This window comes from Xyrauchen texanus, chromosome 4 (assembly GCF_025860055.1).
Source record: "Xyrauchen texanus isolate HMW12.3.18 chromosome 4, RBS_HiC_50CHRs, whole genome shotgun sequence".
NCBI classification, from domain to species: Eukaryota; Metazoa; Chordata; class Actinopteri; order Cypriniformes; family Catostomidae; genus Xyrauchen; species Xyrauchen texanus.
Window position 1 is genome coordinate 52,146,207 of NC_068279.1, and position 23,508 is coordinate 52,169,714.

A 23,508-nucleotide genomic window follows, 5' to 3' on the forward strand; every position below is an offset into this window, starting at 1 on the left:
AGAGCCTCTTTTGGTTCATTGTTGACCTGAGGTATGATTTAATCAGCTTTAAAGCTGAAAAACTTCTCCATCACTTACCGCAGTCATGTTTTCTCTTTTCCCCATCATCTTGTTTTTTTTTCCGCTTCTGGCTGCCAGATGGATATGTCCTCTTCATTTTTAATACACGAATTCATGCATTTTCGGGTACAGACAGTAAAAGAAAGACAGAAACGCGAGTAGGCGCTGCGACAGTTTGAAAAAGGCACCAGAAGCAGCAAAAGCATACGCAGCCTTGCGAGAGAGGGGGGCCCACTAAGGGGGATGCGGAGGTGTTGCGGCGTCACTGCGTGTTATATTGATATGAACATTTCTGATTGTTTAAATGATCGGCCCTCGGGGGCCCCCTCAAAATTCGGGGCCCCAGGCAATTGCCTGCCTTGCCTGCCCTATTGCAGCGCCTCTGTCTACCATGCACTGTTTGTGGAAGTCTTGTACTCTTTTTTCCATCTTTCTAATCAGTGACCTCAGCTTTACGCACGGAGGTCATGTCCTCGTGTTACCCGGAGAGTACAGTCACTGGACCACCATGCGCAACATCGTGGATGAACTATTAGACCGAAATCACAACGTGACAGTGTTGGTGAGCTCAGCCTCACCGTCTGTAAACTTCAGACAGCGGGAGAGGTTTGAATATCTGGTGTTTGATGTACCTCTGGATGCACATGAGGTGCACAGTCTGAGGGAACAGCTGCTGGATATCTGGATGCAACACCCCAGACCAAACATTGTCCGGATCGGTCTCCAGATTATGAACTTGCTGGGGAAACTGAAAGAATTTCAACGGACCATGTGCGACTCCATGCTGCGAAGTGAAGAACTGATCAAACGCTTGAAGGCGTTTAAGTTTGACGTGCTCTTATATGATCACATGTTTATATGCAGTGACCTGCTGGCTGAGATTCTGGATCTACCAATTGTCTTGTCCCTCAGGTTTACACTGGGATTTTCCATGGAGAGGATATGTGGACACATGCCCGCACCGCCCTCGTATGCACGGAGATGACAGATCACATGAGCTACGTGGAAAGATTAAAAAATGTGATCGTGTATGTTGTTTATTCCTTTGCATTTCGGATGGCCTCTATCAGTTTGGACAATTACTACAGCGATGTATTAGGTAAGATCCTTCAAACAAATTCATTCTTTATATCTGTTAAGTCTTATTTAGATTTAGGGTTATGTGAAACCAGACGCAGTCTCTGCGTCGGATAGCTAATTTTGGTAATTTGTGCCGAAACAGGTGACCTTGTTCAATAGACTTTTTTTTATTTGTATTTTTTTTATTAAATATCACAAAGCATAAAAGCAATACAGATAAACATGAAAAAAAAAAAAAAAAACATAGCCAAAGATACACAAATAAGTTGCCAGGGTAAAGAAAAAACCAAAACCACAACAATGCAATGCATTTACTTTAAGAGGACAAAAAGGATGAATATAGAGCTACAGTTTTCAATGCTTTGGGATTAACGGAGCTTTGGATAGTGTCCATGTATTTGTCTAGATCATCTTTGAATAGAGAAAAAGAGAGGTTTAGAGCCAGTACATTTTTGTAATGTATGTGAAATTTAGCTTAGAAAGAAACACAAATTAATTATGTAATATTGTCCTGTTTTCTCTTTTGAGTAGTCAGACAAACCAAAGAAAACATCTTTAAAACAGAAAGAAAAGTCACTTACAAAATAAGATTGGATAAACATGAACAAATCTGTCCAAAATTTCTCTGTGTTTGCCAAAACAAGTGAATGAAATCTTCCTCAGGAGAGTGACTAAAACAGCAATACACTTCAATGTCTGACTTATATTTCCTAAGAAAGGTTTTGGTTGGGTAACATTTGTGAATTAATTTAAATGTTATTTCTTTTACTTTATTGGTAAGCAGATACTTATGAGACAAAGACCACTTTTTCCCACGATAAATTCTCTACAATATTATTCCAGTATGGTATTACATAAGGAATTGTCATTATCTCTTTCTGGAAGAGAGCTCTGATTTTATAATAATTTTTTGTTGCTCTACAGAAAAGCATACATTTTCGATCATTGTGTCAGTTAGGTTCAAAGAGCAAGTACATGGCCATGGAAATGTAGAACATTGCAACAGAAAAGACACTCCAGAGGGAATTGCATTGAAAACAATAGCATATTCATTAGCAGTTATAGGAATTTTATATTTCTGTAAAAAATCTAAATAGTTGTGAAGTCTACCCTATGAATTAAAAAGCTGACCAACTATAAGAAGATCGTTTTTGACTCAGTTGTCAAAAAAAAAAGTGATTTATTCTTAAAGAGAATATCCATAAGTAATATCTGTGTAAGGAAAAGTTGTGTTTGTATATTAGGGACCATGCCAAGAGCATCTGCATATGAAAATTAGAGAGTTTGATAGGGATCTTTGTAACATTATAGGAGTATTGTAGGAAAAAAATTCAGGCCACCTACTTTTGAGAAAATATAATTAGGGATAATATTTCAAAGTGAAGAGGGACACTGGCGCGTCATCGGACGAAACCGTGGGAGACAGAACGCCGTTGAAACAGGGTGGCCGGTGTGCAAAAAAAGGATCGTATGTTCGATCGTTTTTGCACCCATTCTGAAATACCTGTTAGGGCTCGCCACGCATCCGCATAATGGGACAGAGAGCAGTTTGGTTTGCTCACTGTATGATATGATGCGACGCTCACTCTAGGGAAGCGGTTGCGCATAATGTGTGTGCTTTGAAGAGGAAAAAGGGGGCTCTTTATTGAGAATGTGTGAGCATCTCGTGCATTTGCAACGAATGCTGTATTCTTTTTTGCACTTATTGCATTTCTGGAGCATCTAAAAGAGTGGCTTTTCTTTATCACTCATTTCTGCCCTGGAGCACCGCCATTGTGTGGAGTGCTGATCCAGCTTGTTCTGCTGCTGAGTAAGCTTTTCCCGCCAGTGCGGACCTTTGTCAACACTGTTTGGAAGGATGTACGTTACTCGCTGGGCAGAGGTGTGCCGCTACCGCCTCCTCCACAGGGTGTAATTGGGCATAACCGTTTTCTTTCCCATGATCGTCACTGCGCGAGCGCGCCATATAAGGTCGCGCGCCAGGACTTGAATAGTTCATTATGAACTTCGGGGAAGAAATGTGCGGGATGCTGCTGTTTAACGGCGCCCGGACTGCTGGAACCATTCATCGAGGCGAGACGGTTACTCTGGTGGAGACCAGTCAGGGTGAAGCTCTTGTTTACCCTTACAAAAATTAACAGTAGCCTAGTTTAACCATGGTATTTAGTTAAACCATATAGTTACCACACAACTGACCATGGTTACTTCTACAATATTACTGTAGTAAATCAATGGGTTCAATGGTATAGTAACTTCATGCTAAATATGTATTTAAATAAATAGGTGTCATTATTGTTCCTTTTATTATGCTACTATGAAAATTGTTAATACTCGATTATTATTTTAACTAATAAACAAATTCATAATACGCAATAAACTTTTAAGCATTAATATGAGTTTAGTAGGCTAATGTTCATGTTAAAACTTTATCTTGTATTACCATATATAGCTTACATAAAAATTTATGTTTTTTTATTTTTATTTATTTGTGTAATATTATGTGCTTTTCTGTGTAGAGTGAAGTTGTTTTCCTACTTAGAAATATAAATTATTTGATGTCACGAGAAAAGGGCTCCACAGACAGCAGAAAAGGGCAAAAAATAAATAAAAAAGAGCTTCAAAAACTGTCAGGGGGTGCAATAAGATGCAGTATTTTCACAAAGTTTAATTGCACAAGTTACATTTTAATGTATATACAAATATTTACGTTTAGCAGGGAAATAAATGTGCAGTGCAAATTATACTTTCTCCAGGGCTGCTTGTGTGTCATACGCTGGAAATGTCCTGCCCCTTACTGAAACGGAAAATATGATTGGTTGGGAAAAATCCAATCTCATCTGAAATGAACGTTCTGATTGGTGGATCAGTTCAGTCGAACTGTCTGTCTTGCCAGTGCTCCCCATTGCATCTCCGTGCACGTTTAGAGAGAACCTCTGTACATTTTTTTAAATAATAATAATAAAACACAATTCACTCAACTAGATCAAAAAGTTCCGTGTTCTGGCGGCCACACGTGTCATCAGTTATTTCATCTGGGCATACGCAAAATCCTAAAACTGATAGGATAGCATAGGACATATATATGCCCTATATATGGCAGTTCCCCTCTGGCTAACATCATGAATATAATGCAAATTTTACTTATGTATAGTGCAAGTCATGGTTTAAAATTATTAAACTAAGTAACGACTAATGTCTTTGAAGTCCAACCTGGATTAACTGCAGAAGTTCACATAGATGCAATTGTCCTTGTTAGTTTGCTGATGAAGGGTTTTTTGGCAATTAATTGATAGTCTATATATTCCATTTCAAGAGTGAAGTCCATCATTAGACCAAGGTGATGCAGGAGAGATCAGTTAGGTGCATCTCAGTTCAACCTGGCTGAGATGCACCTAACTGCATGGTTCAGGTTCAGGCAATGGCATATGAAATATCCCATATCTTATGGTTTGAGTTGACATCAGTTCATCCTCTGAAGTCCATCGTAATGGACTGAAGTGATGTTTGGCTGGCACCGGCTACTATCATGAGGCTTTTCCACTGCACGGTACAGCTCGACTCTGCTCACTTTTTAGTGGCTTTCCACCGTGGATAGTATCTGGTACTTTTTTTAGTACAACCTCGGTTGATGTTCCAAGCGAGCCAAGCAGATACTATATGTGACATCAAAACCCTGCAGATCACTGATTGGTCAGAGAGAATCTTCACTACCAACGTCACTGGATTTGCGACATAGGACATGAACCCGCTAGTTTTAAAGTTAGCAACAGTGATAGCAGTATCATTTGTTCACGCGACTTTCAAAATGTGGAAAGAAATGGCTGTGCGCAAAACCACGCCTTGGTCAATAAACAAGGTGCAGACGTTCCTCTCGTTAGCAACGAACAAAACGTAAAGGTCTTTCAGGAAGTGTCACTGCTGTTGGCCACACTTGGCTACCATCGGACCTACCAACAGTGTAGGGAAAAGTACAAAAAACTTAAATGTGACTACAGAACCATCAAGGACCACAACAGCCAGAGTGGTTAAAACCGAAGAAAGTGGAAGTGGTTCAACCTAATGGACGCTATCTATGGCAAGAGATGCGAGCAATGGGAGGGAGAGTGCGTTGTTGGGGTCCACGATGGAGAATGGTATGTTTTGTTACGTTAACTCTATACTCTGCTTGAAAGCTTCACTTTATTTAGTTGACCAGCTACTGGAAAGCTTGCTTCTAAAACAACAAGGCCAATTTAACCGTTACAATTGTGTAAAATCACCATGCAATAACTGCTTTATGCACCACAATGAGCTAGTAGCTAACATCTAGCAGCCGTGTTATTGTTTATGGTCAGTAATGTTTGTGTCGCATTTAAGATGACGTCACGGCAGAAGAGGCAGCGCAACTATGACGATCAGCCTATAATCCCACCCACGTTGAGGCGGCACTAAACTGCAGTGGAAAAGCAAGCTCAGAAAAGTAAAGTGAGCAGAGTCGAACCGTAACGTGCAGTGGAAAGTGCCATTATAATCATCACACAGTGATGCATAGCAGTGGAGTCCATCACGAAGCAGGTATGAAGCTTGATCCAGACAGTTCGGGTGACCTCAGGAAAAGTGTCGGTTGAGACAGGGAAATTATATTATCATAGATGCCATTCAATTTGAGTTATAGATCATAGTCACGGTTTCTTTTCCGGCAGACCTAACTAAAGCAGCCTAATTGTGAGTTGAAGGATAAATGTGTATGGATGGCTATATAGATGACTTAAACTGAGTGTGTGTGTGTCTGCATCTCGAACAGTGTTAGGGAGACTATTCCATAGTTTAGGAGCCAAATATGAATAAAATGTACCTCCTTTTGTTTTATCTGCATTATTCTTATTATTTCTAATGAATTAATGAAACATATTATCTTCACTGATTGTTCAATTTCATTTAAATTTGTATAACTCATCTCACTCGTAAATTATATCCAATAATCTTTGTGTTTTAATCTGTCAGTAATTTTCCATGATGTAAAATTAAATAATTTAATCCATTTATTTCTATGAACGTCTGGAAAACATATACATTTAGTTGAATATAAAAACTCATAGCCAGATATCAGTCTTGTTGTTTAATTTATTTTTTTAATGTGATGGACAATAGTGTTGTCAAAAATACCGGTACTCCGGTACCAAGTTGGTACTGAAACAAAAGTTTTTTTAAGATACCAGGATTTCTGAAGGTACCGGAGTACCGAGTACTGGGTCTACCCGGTACCCATGCAGAGTCGGGAACTTTTGAACGCTCACAACAAGCAAAAGATGGCAACAAGCAAAGCTGCTGTGGAGTCTCAAATTAATCTTGTCGAAAAGAAAAGTGGAAAAAGCCAGGTTTGGAAATTCTTTGTATTTGAGGCTGGTGAAAAGGGAAACATCATACAGTATATCAGCAAAAACCTATTTGTAAACGCTGCTTTCACAATGTTCTGACGAAAGGAGGAAACGCATCAAACTTAATAAAGCACCTGAAAGACAAGACACCCAGATTTATTCAAGCAACCAAACCAGGTTAGTTTAAAAGGATATTATCATTTGCATTAGGGCTTAAATAATTAGTCGACATTATCGACAATGTCGAAAATAAAAAAAATGATTAGAAAATTTGTCATTGTCGAATAGTCGTTTGATCTCATTTAACGTAAAATGAAATCATATTAAACTGTAATGACGCGGGAGAGCAGCACAGCACAGCACAGCAGTTCACGCCTGACTGAGGAGAAGAATTAAACCGATCGGTCCAGATGCACTCTAAACTTTCACAGCTTCATTTTATGTAGATCCCAAAGTATTAGAGAATTATACAAAATAAAAGTAAATTCAGTCTTGTTGTGGAATAAGCGGAGGCGGAGCTCTTTAAAGGACACATCCCGGCGTTACAAATGCAGTTATATTTAATGTGTTATAGCTTTATTAAAATTCAAATAATACAGAAGCAAGTCATGTTAATAACTTTAAACTCAGAAACTGGCATTTCTCTGTGTGGTAAGCTCTCTTCAATGATTCTACGCAATGTCTCGATCTAAGGGGAGACATTTATACTGCACCGGCTGAGAGAGACTGCCTCGGGACACTCCTCTCTCGAGCTGGACGCTTAATGCAGCTAGATTAGAATGCGATGGCTCATGACTTATTTAATCATAATATATGTCACTGTGCATTTATTATCATGAAGAAAAATGGCAATATGAAGCTTTATTAATATGAGAGCACTTTGCACATTTGTTTGGAAATTGTTTTGATTCATTCTATTGTATGCTTGTTTATTTAGTTTTTTTTTAGTACTTGGTAAAAACTTAAGGTAAAAGTTGCAAAAGTTGAAGCAAATCTTATATAAGTGTATACTTTTAAGCATACATTGTACAGTTTTGTTATAATTCAAAAATAATATATTTAAATTAAAGTGTTGCTCAATGGCATATTTCTGTTCTTAGTTCTGCTGCTAATGTTTTATTAACTTTGTTAATAAAAGAGTGTTGTTTAGTAACCTGTTTTGCTACCGTGAAATTTCAATGGTATTGGTACCGACTACTGAAATTTTGGTACCGTGACAACACTAGTAGACAATACAAATGAATACTATAGGCATAAAATGGATACTGTATTTAAATAAAACAATAATAAATAGTAAAACAAATATTAATGTGTTGTAAACAGTATATTTAAACAAAATAATAAACAGTAATAATAAACACTTCCATACTTTATCCTTTACATGAACAAACGGCCTATGGCAGTGTTTTCTGAACTGGGCTACACATACCACCTATGCTCGAAGTTGGCCTGCAATGCTGTACTTGCAATGATGCACAATTCCAGGCACAGAATTGAACGCTATTCTTGCATACCATGATGCGATGAGGGGAGAGTTTTCAAGTTATGCAGTTATGTCATATCTAGCATTCCCATTGTAGGGTATCTAGGTTCAGGTTTGGGGAATGTACAATTAATTTTAATGATCGTAATCAATGATTAATCATACGGATTGAACTAGATAACAATACATACCAAATTGCCCCAAAAAGGGCTTATATAGTCCAAGAGTCTGCTTCAAATATATATAGATAATTAAACACAACGAATTATAATCAATTAGGAATATACATCATATGCAGACAGGCTATATTAATTTTCGAACACCTTAAGGGAATTGACCCGTATTGCAACTAACCAGTTCGGTCCAGCTGAACCGCTTTGCTAAATACTCTTGATCAATTCTCCAGAAGGTTTATTCTTAGTTATAAGCCAACTCATCAAAGCACGTTAACTTACTTTGATAATATCAGCTCGTAGCTTTAGATCGCACATTGAAGAGGCTTTGTTTTATGACCAGCAAACACAGACAATCAAGCGTATAATTGGGTTCAATACAAGGAACTAGGATATATCACTACACTTAACAAACAAACATTTAACATATAACATGAAACAAACAAAGTAAAAACAGTGAGGAAAATAAAGAGATTATGGTATAGCAAACTTGTTACAATTCGTTAAACCTTCAGAGCCATCAAGGAGTTACACACTTTAACGCATTGGAATTTAGATGAAATAATACTTGCACAATGGACCTTTGTGTCGCTGAACAAGACTGCGTGTTTATCGTGTCCTCGTGGCATCCGTGAGATGGAGGATTTCTCTTGGTGTTTCCCCGAGCGTGGGTCGCTCGCGGGGAGTTCAAAGCATCTTAGGAGGAACGGTTGTTGCTGAGAGAGAGTCCTTTCACCCGGAGGGTATCGGACTGCTCTAGAAACGTAAAGTGTTGAGCTTTGTCTGAAGACAAATAAAAGACTGAGATAAACGCCAAATAAAATAAAAGACATGTCTGACGAAAGTAACACAAAGAAAACGCAAGAGAGCTTGGAGAGAGATCAGAGGACACAGGACAAGAGAGTAAGAGGACGATTCAATGCCGGATGCTGACTTTTAAGGTAGGGAGGTCACGCCTCCTTTGGGAGGAATGGCCCAATGGGACTCCTCCGTTTTGGGCGCGAGATGGTTCCCTTTGTCTTGTCACGGCTAGTCATTTGCATGATTTATGACCAGGTCAGGATTTTGGGTTGAATCACTCAAAAGATGGTAACACATAGCAGAATACAATTTTAATGTAACCTTATATTTATATTCAGCTAGGACAAGTCGTAAGGTTTAATTTGATACCAAGAAGCGTGTATTTGGTGCACTTAAAAGGTGAATATAGATACTTAGGCTCTTTATTTAAGCCATCAGAGTTTAACTAACACAACTTATAATTTTAACTAGTTTGATCTAACAACAAAAATACACAAGCATACGGGGATAAAACATATTTCCTTAAAATTAAGCCCTTCTGGGTTTTAAATGTTAGGAACACATTGTGCCATTCAAAGTCTCACATTCCTTTCCCATCTCAGAAGGGGGTTTTAGAAGGCACAAGGATGTGTGGGGTTTTATGACCCTCTGCAAGAATGTGTGCATTGCATTCAGAATCATGCTTCTCCATTCATACTCTACACCATCTCAATCAGTAAGCCATTTATTCAATATGATTAATATACTGTAACATGTACAAATATAACATGTTTAATATATACCATTTTTCTCTTCCGGTTCCGCTACCTGAAATCTCAGTATCGGCCGATACCGATCCCAATCCGATAGCAGTGTTGTTTTTTCATATTCAGTTTAGAATAGAATGTCTGCTAATTGGGGATACTCTTTTATATGTAACGAAACACAAACCTCAAACTGCATATTATTTCAATAGAAATGTGCAGCCTAATAAGAAAAACTTTACAGTTGTTGTTAGTGTACTGGATAATTTAGCAGCAAAATTAACAGTAATTCCCATGAAAGTCTTCAGTAGAAAAGAAGGCAGTCAAACAACGGATGAACACACATTCTACATGCGTCCTCACTCAATCCAAGTAAGCAGTTAACGTCTGGGCAGAGATAGAATATTTAGGTGTGTTATTCTTGTGGATCAAGGTTATTGTTTGTACGGTTTACGGACCGCCGAGTCCGCTCATTGTTGCAAATAATACTCAAGGTATTAATGCAACATACTGTTATCACAAATGAGAGTTTGCTGTGTTGTAATCAAACCATGTTGGACTGTTGTGTATTTACACCATAGCGGATGAGACCGGCACACTGTGTTTATCCATTAAAGGACCAAAGGCCGCGGGACGGGTTACGAGCCGTTCGCCACGTCTCTTAGTGATAAACTAACAGTTGCCTTCTCTCCCACGATCGCGAAACCGGCTTCAGCACCGCCACATTATTCTCTCTCTCTCTCTCTGTCGTACTAACCACACACACACACACGCGTGCATGACCCCTCACAAACATTTGGCTAGTAGATAACTTTGTGATAAAGCTCAGCTTTGTCCCTAATTTATCGTACAAACGGAGACACGCGGTAAATTAGAGAGGTGGGGGTTTAGCTGCTCTTTTTAAAGATGTCTATCAATGTAAGCAAATATCATTTGGGAATTACCCATCTTTCGAATATCTGGGTAGTGTGTTAAAAGGTGCTCCACGCATTTTACTTAGCAAAGGCTGGAGAGTATTTTGGAGGCCTGTAAATAATGATGAGGACGTTACAGAACTGTTATCAACAATTACCTCAGAGTTTGACTGTTTTGCCATTGCTGGAGACTTTAACATTCACATAGATAATGCAGAAAACAATATGACAAAAGAAATCATAACTGTTTTAAAGACTTTTGATCTGACTCAGCATGTAGATGGACCCACACACAATCATGAACACACTCTAGATTTACTTATCAGTAAGGGTCTAAACACTTCATCGATTGTTATTAAGGATGTAGCACTGTCTGATCATTTCTGTATTTTCTTTGATATATTAATCTCTCCTGCCATTGAAGCTAGATCTGTGTCTGTCAAGAAGAGATGCTTAAATGAGAACACTCGTGTACTATTTATGAAGTCTATATCTTTAACACCAAGTATATCTGCTGGCTCTGTTGATTTTCTCCTTGATTCTTTTAACTCAAAAGTTAAAAGTGTAATTGATGATATTGCTCCTGTGAAAGTCAGGAAGAAGAGTGGCAGACAAAAAGCACCTTGGAGAAACTCAACAGCAGTGCAAAATATGAAAAGACAATGCAGAAAAGCAGAGCGCATGTGGCGGAAGACAAAACTTGTAGTCCATTATAACATCTACAAAGACAGCATCCATGCTTTTAATATGGAACTAGGCAAAGCTAGACAGACTTTCTTCTCGAATATTATAAACAGCAACTTAAACAACACACGCACTCTTTTTGCGACTGTTGAGAGACTGACAAACCCCCCCCAAGCCATATTCCCAGTGAAATGCTCTCGGACAGCAAGTGTAGTGAGTTTGCTTCTCTCTTCTCTGAAAAAATCTATAATATCAGAAAGGTGATCAGCACATCCTTGAGTTGTGCTGGGGTCAGACAAATCAAACTATGTCTGATTTCAAAGAAATTGATGGCAAAATTTTGGAAGAAACCATACAGCACCTTAAAACATCAACCTGCGCCCTTGATGCACTTCCCACATCTTTTTTCAAAAGTGTGTTCAACTGTTTAGAAGTAGATCTCCAAGAAGTGATAAACTCTCCACTTCTCTCTGGGAGTTTTCCAAACTCCCTGAAAACTGCAGTTGTCAAGCCCCTCTTGAAAAAGAGCAATCTGGATAAGACCATATTAAGCAACTATAGACCGATCTCAAATCTTCCTTTCATAGGCAAGATCATTGAAAAAGTTGTCTTCAATCAGCTGAACGAATTCTTGAACTCAAATGGATACTTTGACAATTTTCAATCTGGTTTCCGATCGCATCACAGCACAGAGACAGCGCTCATAAAGATAATAAACGATATTCGCTTAAATACTGATACAGGCAAATTATCAGTACTGGTATTACTCGACCTCAGTGCTGCATTTGACACTGTTGATCATAACATACTTCTTGACAGGCTGGAAAACTGGGTGGGGCTTTCTGGGATGGTCCTAAAATGGTTCAAGTCATACTTAGAAGAGAGAGGTTATTATGTGAGTATAGGAGACCATAAGTCTGAGTGGACGTCCATGACATGCAGAGTCCCTCAAGGCTCAATTCTTGCGCCACTCCTGTTCAACCTGTATATGCTCCCAATGAGCCAAATAATGAAAAATAACCAAATTGCTTACCACAGCTATGCAGACGACACACAGATCTACTTAGCCCTATCACCTAACGATTACAGCCCCATTGACTCCCTGTGCCAATGCATTGATGAATTAAACAGTTGGATGTGCCAAAACTTTCTTCAGTTAAACAAAGACAAAACTGAAGTCATTGTGTTTGGAAACAAAGATGAAGTTCTCAAGGTGAATGCATACCTTGACGCTAGGGGTCAAACAACTAAAAATCAAGTCAGGAATCTTAGTGTGTCTCTAGAGTCAGACCTTAGTTTCAGTAGTCATGTCAAAGCAATAACTAAATCAGCATACTATCATCTGAAAAATATTGCAAGAATTAGATTCTTTGTTTCCAGTCAAGACCTAGAGAAACTTGTGCATGCTTTCATACCCAGCAGGGTGGATTATTGTAATGGACTCCTCACTGGCCTTCCCAAAAAGACCATAAGACAGTTGCAGCTCATACAGAACGCTGCTGCCAGGATTCTGAGCAGAACCAGAAAATATGAACATCACACCAGTCCTCAGGTCTTTACACTGGCTCCCAGTTACATTTAGGATTGATTTTAAAGTATTATTACTGGTATATAAATCACTCAACCTCAATATATTGCAGATATGCTCACTGAATATAAACCCAACAGATCACTCAGATCATTAGGATCACATCAGCTAGAAATACCAAGGGTTCACTCTAAGCAAGGAGTGTCTGCTTTTAGCTATTATGCCAGCCGCAGCTGGAACCAGCTTCCAGAAGAGATCAGATGTGCTCCTACAGTAGTCACATTCAAATCCAGACTCAAAACACATCTGTTTAGCTGTGCATTTACTGAATGAGCACTGTGCCACTGTGTGTCCGACTGTTTGTACTGTATTTTATTTTATTTTATTCTAAACTGTTTTAATTATTTTATTTTAATCTCTTCTATGTAAAGCACTTTGAATTACCATTGTGTATGAAATGTGCTATATAAATAAACTTGCCTTGCCTTGCCTAAATGGGCAGACACCATTAACCGGCTTCTCACGCCCACATCCGCCCATACTCTCTGGCCAGAATTCTCGCATTCCACTAAGGTTAGCTTTTGTAGTCGAGAAATTCCGCACAAATATATTTGCTTCATCTCAGAGCAAATGATTAAAAAATAAATTCACAGATCGCGAGAAAAAGATGTCAAACTGTATTTTATTTTCGAATTTAATACCTCAATCAGCTGGACCGGTGTTCTGACGATTTGTGCTGCCTTGTCGAAAAATGCTACCCAAGCGTAATCGATCACAGAGAATGTCGATTCATATTAAGACATCGTTATTTCATTTAAAACAGGGTAAGTGTATGGGGAGCATATTTTTATATTTTAAATGAACCAGCAATTATCACATTTGATATAACAAGTAAAAATGACATTATTGTATATTATATGAAATACAATTATAATAAAATTATAAGTTATGAGTACTGTATACTGTACTGTTTTTATTTTTAAAACTGTGTGAAAACTAAAAATTATCATAAAATATTCATCTGTAAGGCGGTGCCAGTGAGTCTGGGCTACTCCTCGAGAAAACAAAAGGCTCTCATGAGAATTAACATCTGAACTCTCTCTGCAGATGTAACAGCAACATCCGAGATGCAACATACTGTGCAGCTAACACCTCCCTTCTAAAGTATCTTCATCTTACTCCTCCTCCTCACTTAAAGCTCACTAAAACCTATGCAATGTGAAGTGTGTACAAAAAGTAACTATAACATGTTTGGTATCATTTAAAGTCTCTCAGTGCGCCTGGTAAACTGGTCTCATCCTCTCAGCCATAATGAAAAGCTAAAAGAAGTTATAAAATATGTGAAATGTGGTGTGCCCCTTAAAGGTGTGCCCTCCCCAGATCCTCCATACCTCCTGTATGTTAATCTACAGGAACCCCTCAACAGGGGACCAAAATCTAATTATAATGACAGACACCACCATTTGGTAAGCATGTTGAATTATCGGGGTATTTAAGGAGAGGCCACACATTGCTCAGGGCTCTCTGTAATCAGATGATCCCAAACAGTTTACTGTTTGTAGTTTATTTCAGGTGATTGCAATTCGTATTTCTTATGTTTTGATAAAATGTCTAACTTTGACTTATCAATGTCTAATTGGAATTGATGAATTGATTATGTTACCTGGTCAATAAATTGTCAACATTTGATTTTATTCTGACTGACTCTGACATTGTGTTTCCCAAACAGATTGAATGATTCAGTATGTTACACGCAAGTCTGCGTCAGATTAGTGACGACTAATATTTGGCATCGATTCAAGTGTACTTGGTTTGCAAAGACAAAAAGGGAATTTCCGTTTAGAACAGCAAACGCTGCTTGACCAATCTAAATCTGGGTGTCTTACCTCTGTTTTAATTTGATGTTTCTCCAGATAAGTGTACGTGGGAAACCACGCATGGCCAATCCAAAGCTATTATAAGAGAAGTTATGTTGGTCAACTTACATCTATAATAGTGGCCGTGACCTCTACTGAAGAAAACGTTAAGTTACATTCAAGTGTATGCAATTCCATGGGGCTATACTGAAGTATCTTTGATTGTGTGAACTTAAAGATCTCCGGTATATAGCAATTACCTCTGTTTGATGATCCAATACTGGCCGCTTGTGATCGTGAGACCCGCGGTGTAGAGAAAAACACGCGAGGACCTCAAAGCGACATAGTTTCTTAATCTAAACGGGTAAAATATAATTAAAGAGTTAAAGGAATAATCAAACATTCGCTCACTTTTAATGATACTCAGATATCATTAAAAACCTTTTTCATTTATGGAGTCAGATGAAATAACGAGGTAATACATAAGAGAAAATGTATTTCATTTAATATTGTTGTGTTGCGTACAAGAAAGACTGTAACGCGCAGAGACCTTCACCCGTATTATTGGAGACCGTCATTGGACCGATAAACGGGCTTACACATCTTTGACCTGTCAAAGCACACCTTTCCTAACTGAAACTTTCAGTTATTCTTGTTCAGCTGGCTGACCGTACAAATATTCATATGGTAGTTAGCATTTTTTGATGCATGAATATTTACCTTATGTTCACTGTCATTAGAAAAAACAATACTACATAATAATGTCTTCAAGATGTAAGGAGTTGCATATTTTGATAGACCAACGTGCCCTATCAAATAATACTCCCAGTGCAAATTCACTTTATTTTACATCACTACTCACTCCATATGCACCTTATGAATATGGAGAGTATGTTGAGATATTTTGTAATTATGCCTTCAAGATGTCAGGAGCAGCATATTCTGTAATAGCATCTTTAAGATGTCAGGAGTTGCATATTTTGATAGACCAACGTGCCTATCAAATAATGCTCCCAGTTTTTTAAACTAAATAAATGATGAAAGTACTCTGAATCTGGCAAAACAGTACATTTATTTATTTATTTATTTTAAAGCCTCACGCCATATCACACTACATGAACATTAGCACATTCTGATTACTTACGTGTGAAAGTAACTTTGTACACATTTCACACACACTGGCACTTTTGCACGTATATGTTGCACAACTATCTTTTTCATATTTGGCACATTGAAAATGTGCCCACCTACAGCACAAATCACACTGCACCTACAAAAAATAAAAATCAGCATTAGATACATAAAACTCATTGAGGTACAATATATACGCATTTTTATGTTATACTTTACCATTTCAATCGTGCTCTGATCTGCATCTTTTTCAAGCAAGGAGCGTACAACACAGTATGTAAGCACATTTCAATCCTTGAAAGCATACAGGTTAAAAATCAAGAATTTTCCAAACTTTCAAAACTCTGAAAGAAGTAGAACACACGATGAACGTAGGTCATTCATAGCTAATTGCTATATTATGCTGAAAATAAGGTGTGCATGCTAACATTTACACGTTCACATGTCAAATTATGTAATAAAAAAAGGATTAAAGATATTGCAATGCTCACCGTCAAGTCTCCACAGCAAGGATGCATAGATTTATGGGCGTGGTAACGCAGAACAAAACTGTGAGTCTGCACATGCGCATAACCAGTAAGTAGCACATATCGATGGGTAGCACAAATCGTCAGAACACCTGTATTCTCTTCCGCTGAGCCCTGGCTGTTACAGACAGATCATGGTTCACGCTGTCAATGCAGTGGTCTGCGTTGCGCTGATCTTATCCACACTATTGAGTGTAGGTGCAGCATTCTAACATTTTGAGTCATAATGAGCTGTTTGTGAAGAAATTATCCGCTTCCAAATAATGTCATTTTAATCACGCAATAGGCCTATTTCACAAAATGGCGACCGCAACCGGAAGTAGGGTAACGATTCTTCCGGTCGCGCCGCCGCTCTCTACGATCCCCATTCATTCTTGGACATTCTTCGCAAAATGGACTGTGAACAGCGTGTTTTTTCTCAGTCATTCATGTACTTGCCAAAAGTACATATATCCGATGTTGTCCGTTTTGCTGACATTTTTCAGGGAGATGTGAAACGATCAAAATTGGACAAAGGTTACAAATTCTTTTTGAGCAATTTATTTTTGATTACCAAGGTATGTATTATTTACTGATAGGCGATGTACCTTTTGTTGGTTTTATGGATGAATTTCAAAGTGGTGTAATAAAAAAACCGAGTTTTAACCATGTTTGTGTGTATTTGGACACTTCAGTCTCAAATATTATTGCAGGGACAGTGGTAATTAGGGCCAGATGTTATAGGTCGTTAAGAAAGCATGAGGAACCACATCAACTTGAGGTAAATACATACTGGATTTAGCTAATGATGAATGGTATATTTTTTGATAACCAAGATAAATTCTACTTGTCTCAGTATCAATAGTAACGTCAGCAGCTATAGTTAGAAAAAACAAAACAATGTTACATTCATTAAAATGGCATTGCACTTGATGACACTTACTATACCAATCTTCACCCACAAAATCAATAAATAAATAGAAATGATGTCTGATTGTATGTGTGATATCTAGTGGCTTTAAAAAAAATCATGTTATTTAGTTGTCCAGGAGAGTGCAGCAATCTTACACTAGATTATAGCTCATTTTCATGTCATCACCATGAATGAAACTAAGAATTGTACATCTTTACAGTAAATTTAATTTAACTTTGCTATTTTATCTAAACATGAAAATAATGAAATTAAGGCAAATAAATAATAAAAAACTAATTTTACACTAATGATATTACATTTTAAAAAGTTACAAAAACATTTTTGTATGTCCCCAAAAAATCCCAGTGTACACCCTAAATGAACAACACACAAAAGTTAAATAAAGATGTGAAATATATGAGTCTTTCTATCACTTTCTCCAGATCACGCTTGAATCTAACCATCCACCTCAAATGGCAGCTTATACTTGTACTTGTGCTGCTGGAAGAAGTTTGTGCAACCACCTGGTTGCACTACTTTACCAGACAGCACATTACAGTACATTAGGAACCAAAAATGTTCCAGCTGCCCTTGCTTGCACAAGCAAACAGCAGACATGGCATAGGCCACGCACCCAGGTATAAAAACAAACTCCTCAAACAGTTTTAATTTAGCCAACAGTAAATAATAAATAAAAAAGTATGTAAAATGCATGTGCAAATCAGATTACAATCAAATGCAATATATACATGTTTTGTCAGGGCATCACTCCTGAACCAGTGGATCAGCTTGTAGTGTGCAAGCCGAAAGCCTGTGGTAGGAGCTGTGTGCAGTCTACTCTGTATAGAGCATATGGAGGTAATCTCCAAATACTAATACAATACATATTCACATTAGATAAGACACACTGATAATTAACACACTGAGGCATTATTTTATCATTTAATAATTTTACATTTACCCAGATTAATGTAGAAACAACATAAAATGACTAAATAAAGACATTAATAGTTATTATTGAAACACACAGTAGACACTTCAAGTAGACATACTTTGACAAATGTCATGTGGTTTTAATACTTATGGTTTAGAACTTTGAAATTATACATATTCAAAGTCAGTGGCCTACACACTATATCGGAGTTAAAAGTTATTGTATACTTAGCAGTGTTCGTTACTGGAAAAACTTGGAAACAGCAACCACCAGCATGTCTGAAAAAGAGAAAGGGTAATAGCATCTTGGCTTTAACTCTCAACACATCTAGCCTGGCTTAGTTAGAAGCCCACTCACCACGTCAAGGTGCAGGCTCAGAGTGGGTAGACAGGACAAGACAAACGTAACAAACAGACGCCTACAAACAGACAACACTGAAACATCTGAACATTTGAGTGTAACATTTGAACAGAACGTACTGTATAATCACAAAAAATAACAGTTTAACCTTAAAACTTCATATAAAACGTACTGTATAATCACAAAAAATAACAGTTTAATCTTAAAAACTAAAGGCAGGTTCTCACAGCAAATGCTTATGCCCCGTTGATGCGGGCTCTAAGCAAAGCAAGTGTGAGCTGGTATGTTCAAACTGTCCAGTATTTTACCTCACCTTCAAAATCTAAAGGACCCTGGTAATTTGCCATCATGCAACAGCAGGACCACATCTGATTCACTGTGCCTGCCAAGGTGAGTGGAATTGAGCAATCCCAAATGTGGTACTCTTTTACTCGCCTAATTACACGTTCAACCAGGATGCAGAGTCTGGCTATGGCCTGGGTTCTCTCTGTTTCCTCTCTGCTGAACTGGTCTCTATGTTTGAAAGGTGGAATGATTAGTTTTGCCCCAACAACCTCCAAAAGCTTTCCAATAAGGAAGCCCTTGTCTGCCATAACCTCATCACCTGGCTCCAGTAAGTCCAAGATTCCTGACTGCCTTGTCAACTCCTTATCAGAGATAGAGCCAGTGAACAACTTTGATGCAAATGTGATTGCACCACAGGGTGCAACTCCAATCAAAGCTTTGAAGGTGGTATGGCTCTTGTAGGTTGAGAATGTTTCAGAGTGAAGGGTAATTGCCTCTGGGCTCTCACATCTGAATTCTGTGCAGTCAATAATGACCCTCACATTTGGGCAGTACTGCTGAAATTTCACAGGCATTGTTCGTCTCACCTGTTCACGGGTCATCCATATTTGAATGGATCCCAACACAAGGTCAAGTAGTTTGCCCATGTGATTACAATGCGACTCACTGTAGAAGTGCTCACTCCAAATATCTCAGCTAAAACTCTCTCTAAGGCCGACAGCAACCCGCAAGCAATACATGAAAAACTCATCAATGAGTTGCATCTTACGCTGGGGGCTTGGCTTCACGACCTCTTTCTCTGCAGTTGAAATTCCAATCCTCTTGGCTTTGGACCAGTACACAATATTGGATGCAGAGGGCTCAATAGATCTCCAGAAAATCATAAAAATGTTTTTGGATGAGAACCTTGTGAAATACCTGAAGTCTTCATCAGACACACACCATCTATCCAGCAAAGATCGGGAGATGGTAAGCCTTGACACCAGTTCTTCCAGCTCCTTTATTTTTTCCAGTGCCTCATCAAGAGCACCTAATTAAATAGAACAAAATAAAACATTTTTAGTGTTAAACATGACACTTTATCATTAGAGGGGGAAAAAACGTATTCATTTGGTAAATTGCAATTACATGTATGCAGTTATAAAACAGTTAGAACATCAGTGTAAATTTTTTATTCACCCCAACAGCCTCACATACCATTTTTTATTTAGTTCTGTTTAATCAATTGTTCATATTGTCTCCATTGTTGCACATTTAATATATGCAACAATGGAGACAATATGAACATAACTGGACAAGAACTGAAATGGGTGTCAGACAAAAGAGACATGCAAAATACTGGGGTCCTCTGAGCTAAACCACAGAATGCAGTATAAAAGGGGCTGACAAGAGAAATGATGACTTATCGTGCTATCGAATGATCGTAAATACTAGTTTCCTAGTTTAAAAAAAAAAATGGAGACGAACGCCCTGACAAGTTAAAATTTGAATGCGCTCGTAGTCACAACTGTGTGACTACGAGCTTGAATGAGCTCGTAGTCACAACTTCAGAAGAGGGAAGTAGGATGTTTCCGATGGCACGTAAAGGCAGCAAAAAATTAGCTGCTACCAGTAATAGCTAACTTAGGCCTATATTTTAAATCGTGGTATTGGTCGCACCAGACCATGCTAAAAATAATTAAATACAAATTCATCTTCCTAACATGCTCCACTGCTAGCATAACTGCTACTATATGCTACAGCAATTTTATAAAATCTAACATATTGTATTGGATAATAACATGTTACACTCACCCGGGGGAGCGCGGCTGTCGTAATCGTGCTCCTGCACCAGCAGCGTGCATCAGCACTTTCCACTTCTGCTTCCTTGAGTACACAACAGACACCTCTTTTTGCCGTCAGTGTCTGGCGTAATTTAACTTCTCCCCAGTTGTTCCAGGAAAACCGAGAAGGTACGGCCTGCGGTGTAAGATACTTACGACCGGACTCTCTAACACAGACTTCGATCCTCCGTGAAGTGCTTAGCACACAAAAAAGTACTGCCTTTCCTCACTGTGAACGTCGGCCCCTCCTCTCTTCAGTATAGCCCATATCCAACGCCTTTTCAACATTTCATAGCAAGGAAAGCTGTGAAATGATAAATAGGGTTGTTTCTTTTCGAGTTGAAACATAAAGGTCGCTAACATGTCTGACTGCTTTTAGATTCCGCCATTGTTCTCCGACTGCTGCTGCTAGCGCGTTCACCGGAAAATAGTTTACCCTACTTCCGGTCTCGGCGGCCATTTTTGTGAAATAGGCTAAATGAAACATTAAAAACCATTTTGCTTTTTATGGTGTGCGAGTGATAGAGCGCGGCAGCAACGAACCAACTGATCAGCTTACAGCGTAACAACATTGAATTCTCGGCCGAACAGCTGATCATGATAGCTGTACAGGGCGTCTTATTATTCATCAACATAAATATATCTAGTAGTAAAGCAAGGGCTAGAAATCAATTAATCTTTTGCTGATACTTCCTTGTCATCATGGAGAGCGCAGTTCATGGTTGCATAGCAACGACAGACGCCACGGGAGAGCACGCGCTTGTAGAAAGGAGTTCTTAATATCAATTTGAAGGAGAGCATGGCGTATTTTGTATGAAGTTTAAAAAAAAAAAAGCAAAGAATTGAACTGAACTGAAACACATGAACGACACTGAAATAGAGAGACATTAATATATAGCCTAGGCCTAGTTTAAACTGAGGTCTTAATGTCAATTTGAAGAAGAGCATGGTGTATTTTGTATAAAGTTTTTTTGTTATTGTTGTTATTAACTGTTTTGAGAACTGGAAATGCACAATTCATGCATACAAATCTGTATATATTAATAAATGAAGATGATGAAATTAGCAATGCATCAAAAGTTACCCCCAATAATCTAGATCCCCCATGTGACCCATGTAAGGGGAATTCCCCCAGTTTAAAAAACGAAATTCAGGCCCTGAAACATAGACTTTTGCAATTCACAGAGCTATTGCGTGTCTTCAAGTGGCTTTGAATAAAATGCACAAGTTATATGGCTTACTTAAATGGTGCCTTTATTGTTATTTTATGTAATTTGTGGAGCTTGACAGTAACGAATATGACTAACACGTATTGGGCTCGTCGGACCAGTACCTGATGCGTCTAATAACGTCAGTAACGGAGCCAAAACAGATCCAGGTTTTTGATCGGTGCATCCCTAATATATATGTGTGTATATATATACACCGATCAGCCACAACATTAAAACCATTGCCTAATATTGTGTAGGTCTCCCTCGTGCCGCCAAAACCGAGCCAACCTGCCAACCATTCTAAGATGCTATTCTTCTCACCACAATTATACAGAGCAGTAATCTGAGTTTCCGTAGACTTTGTCAGTTCAAACCAGTCTGGCCATCCTCTGCTGACCTCCTTCACAGTTTCACAGACTTTCAAAAATGGCCAAGAGAACAGTACAAGGGAATTGTCTTTCTTAAAAAGAAGATAGTATAACGTAAGATATTGCTGTGAAAGTATACAGTTACAACATGTACATGTTTTTAACTCAAACAATTTTCATCGCTTTTGTGTGTAAAACTTTCATTATAGTTTGGTTATTGGAGTAGAATAAATGTTTTTGTGTATTAGTGAGTGAACAATTGAGAGAGCAAAACACAACATGATTCTTTTCACAAAATGAGTAAGAGAGGGTAACAGGTGCATATTATCAGAGATTATTTAGCAGAGATGGGCCACTTCTGTTAAAAATGAATGGGAGAAATTGGAACACACAGCAAGGAGCTCTGAGCTCCCAATGGTCAATGGATATAGAAAGGAAGTCCTTATAGTTAAAAGAGCCAATAACCTTTTAGAAACAGACAACACCTGTCAATCAACTCTACAATGTGCATAAGCTATACTAATATGATGTAAAGAATCACAAGTTATGATTCCCCTATTGTTCAATTTTATTGCTGATTTGAAATATTTTCTTTAATCGTAATCTTGACCAACCTTTTTTGAGATTTTGGTCTTTCTCCATTCATGACTGGAAATAGCCTCCCGAGAGTGTTCCAAAGATGGCTGATAGTGGACTGACTTGCTAAAAATACTTTGATATTATGGCCATGTATAAAGGCCTTAACATAATTCACACATGTATGCAGATGCGAGCACTTCGCCAATGCATGGTCCTGTTGTATGGGGTCCCTTTGGGGTAAAAATTATGACTGTATCACGCACTCGTCTCTTTAACACAACGTCTGCGAGAGCCTTCACATCGCTTCACTCACTCATCTGTATGAACGTGACATCTGCGTCTGCTACTTCACCTGCGCCTCTGAATGAACGGATTTTCTGCACCTTTTCACAACTGTTATGACTCTTTTCCACCTCATTTAGCAAGCAAACCATTTTTTTTAAAGATTGAGTGTAAGTTTATAAATTATGCTTTGTGCTATATTACCCTGGAATTAGTTAAAAAAATAACTTACCACAGCTGTGAGGGGGGTTTCGATTTACAGCTGCTGAGAGAGTGACAGTGAATATGGCATCATCTTGCATCTGTTTTAATCCACCGCACTCTATTTTTTTTTTATTGTTCTGGGAAGTCATTCAAATATAATAGTGGATTTTTTCTTTTGGTCTTGGAGCAAATGGGTAAGTGAAAATAATATTCACAATACTGTGATCTCCCAT

The 23,508-nt window shown here is 38.3% G+C and overlaps 1 pseudogene; it reads left to right on the plus strand.

The window, feature by feature from the left end:
* The first annotated feature begins 451 nt into the window (after positions 1 to 451).
* LOC127641703 (UDP-glucuronosyltransferase 2B18-like) overlaps positions 452 to 23,508 on the plus strand; it is a 98,113-nt pseudogene continuing 75,056 nt past the window's right edge.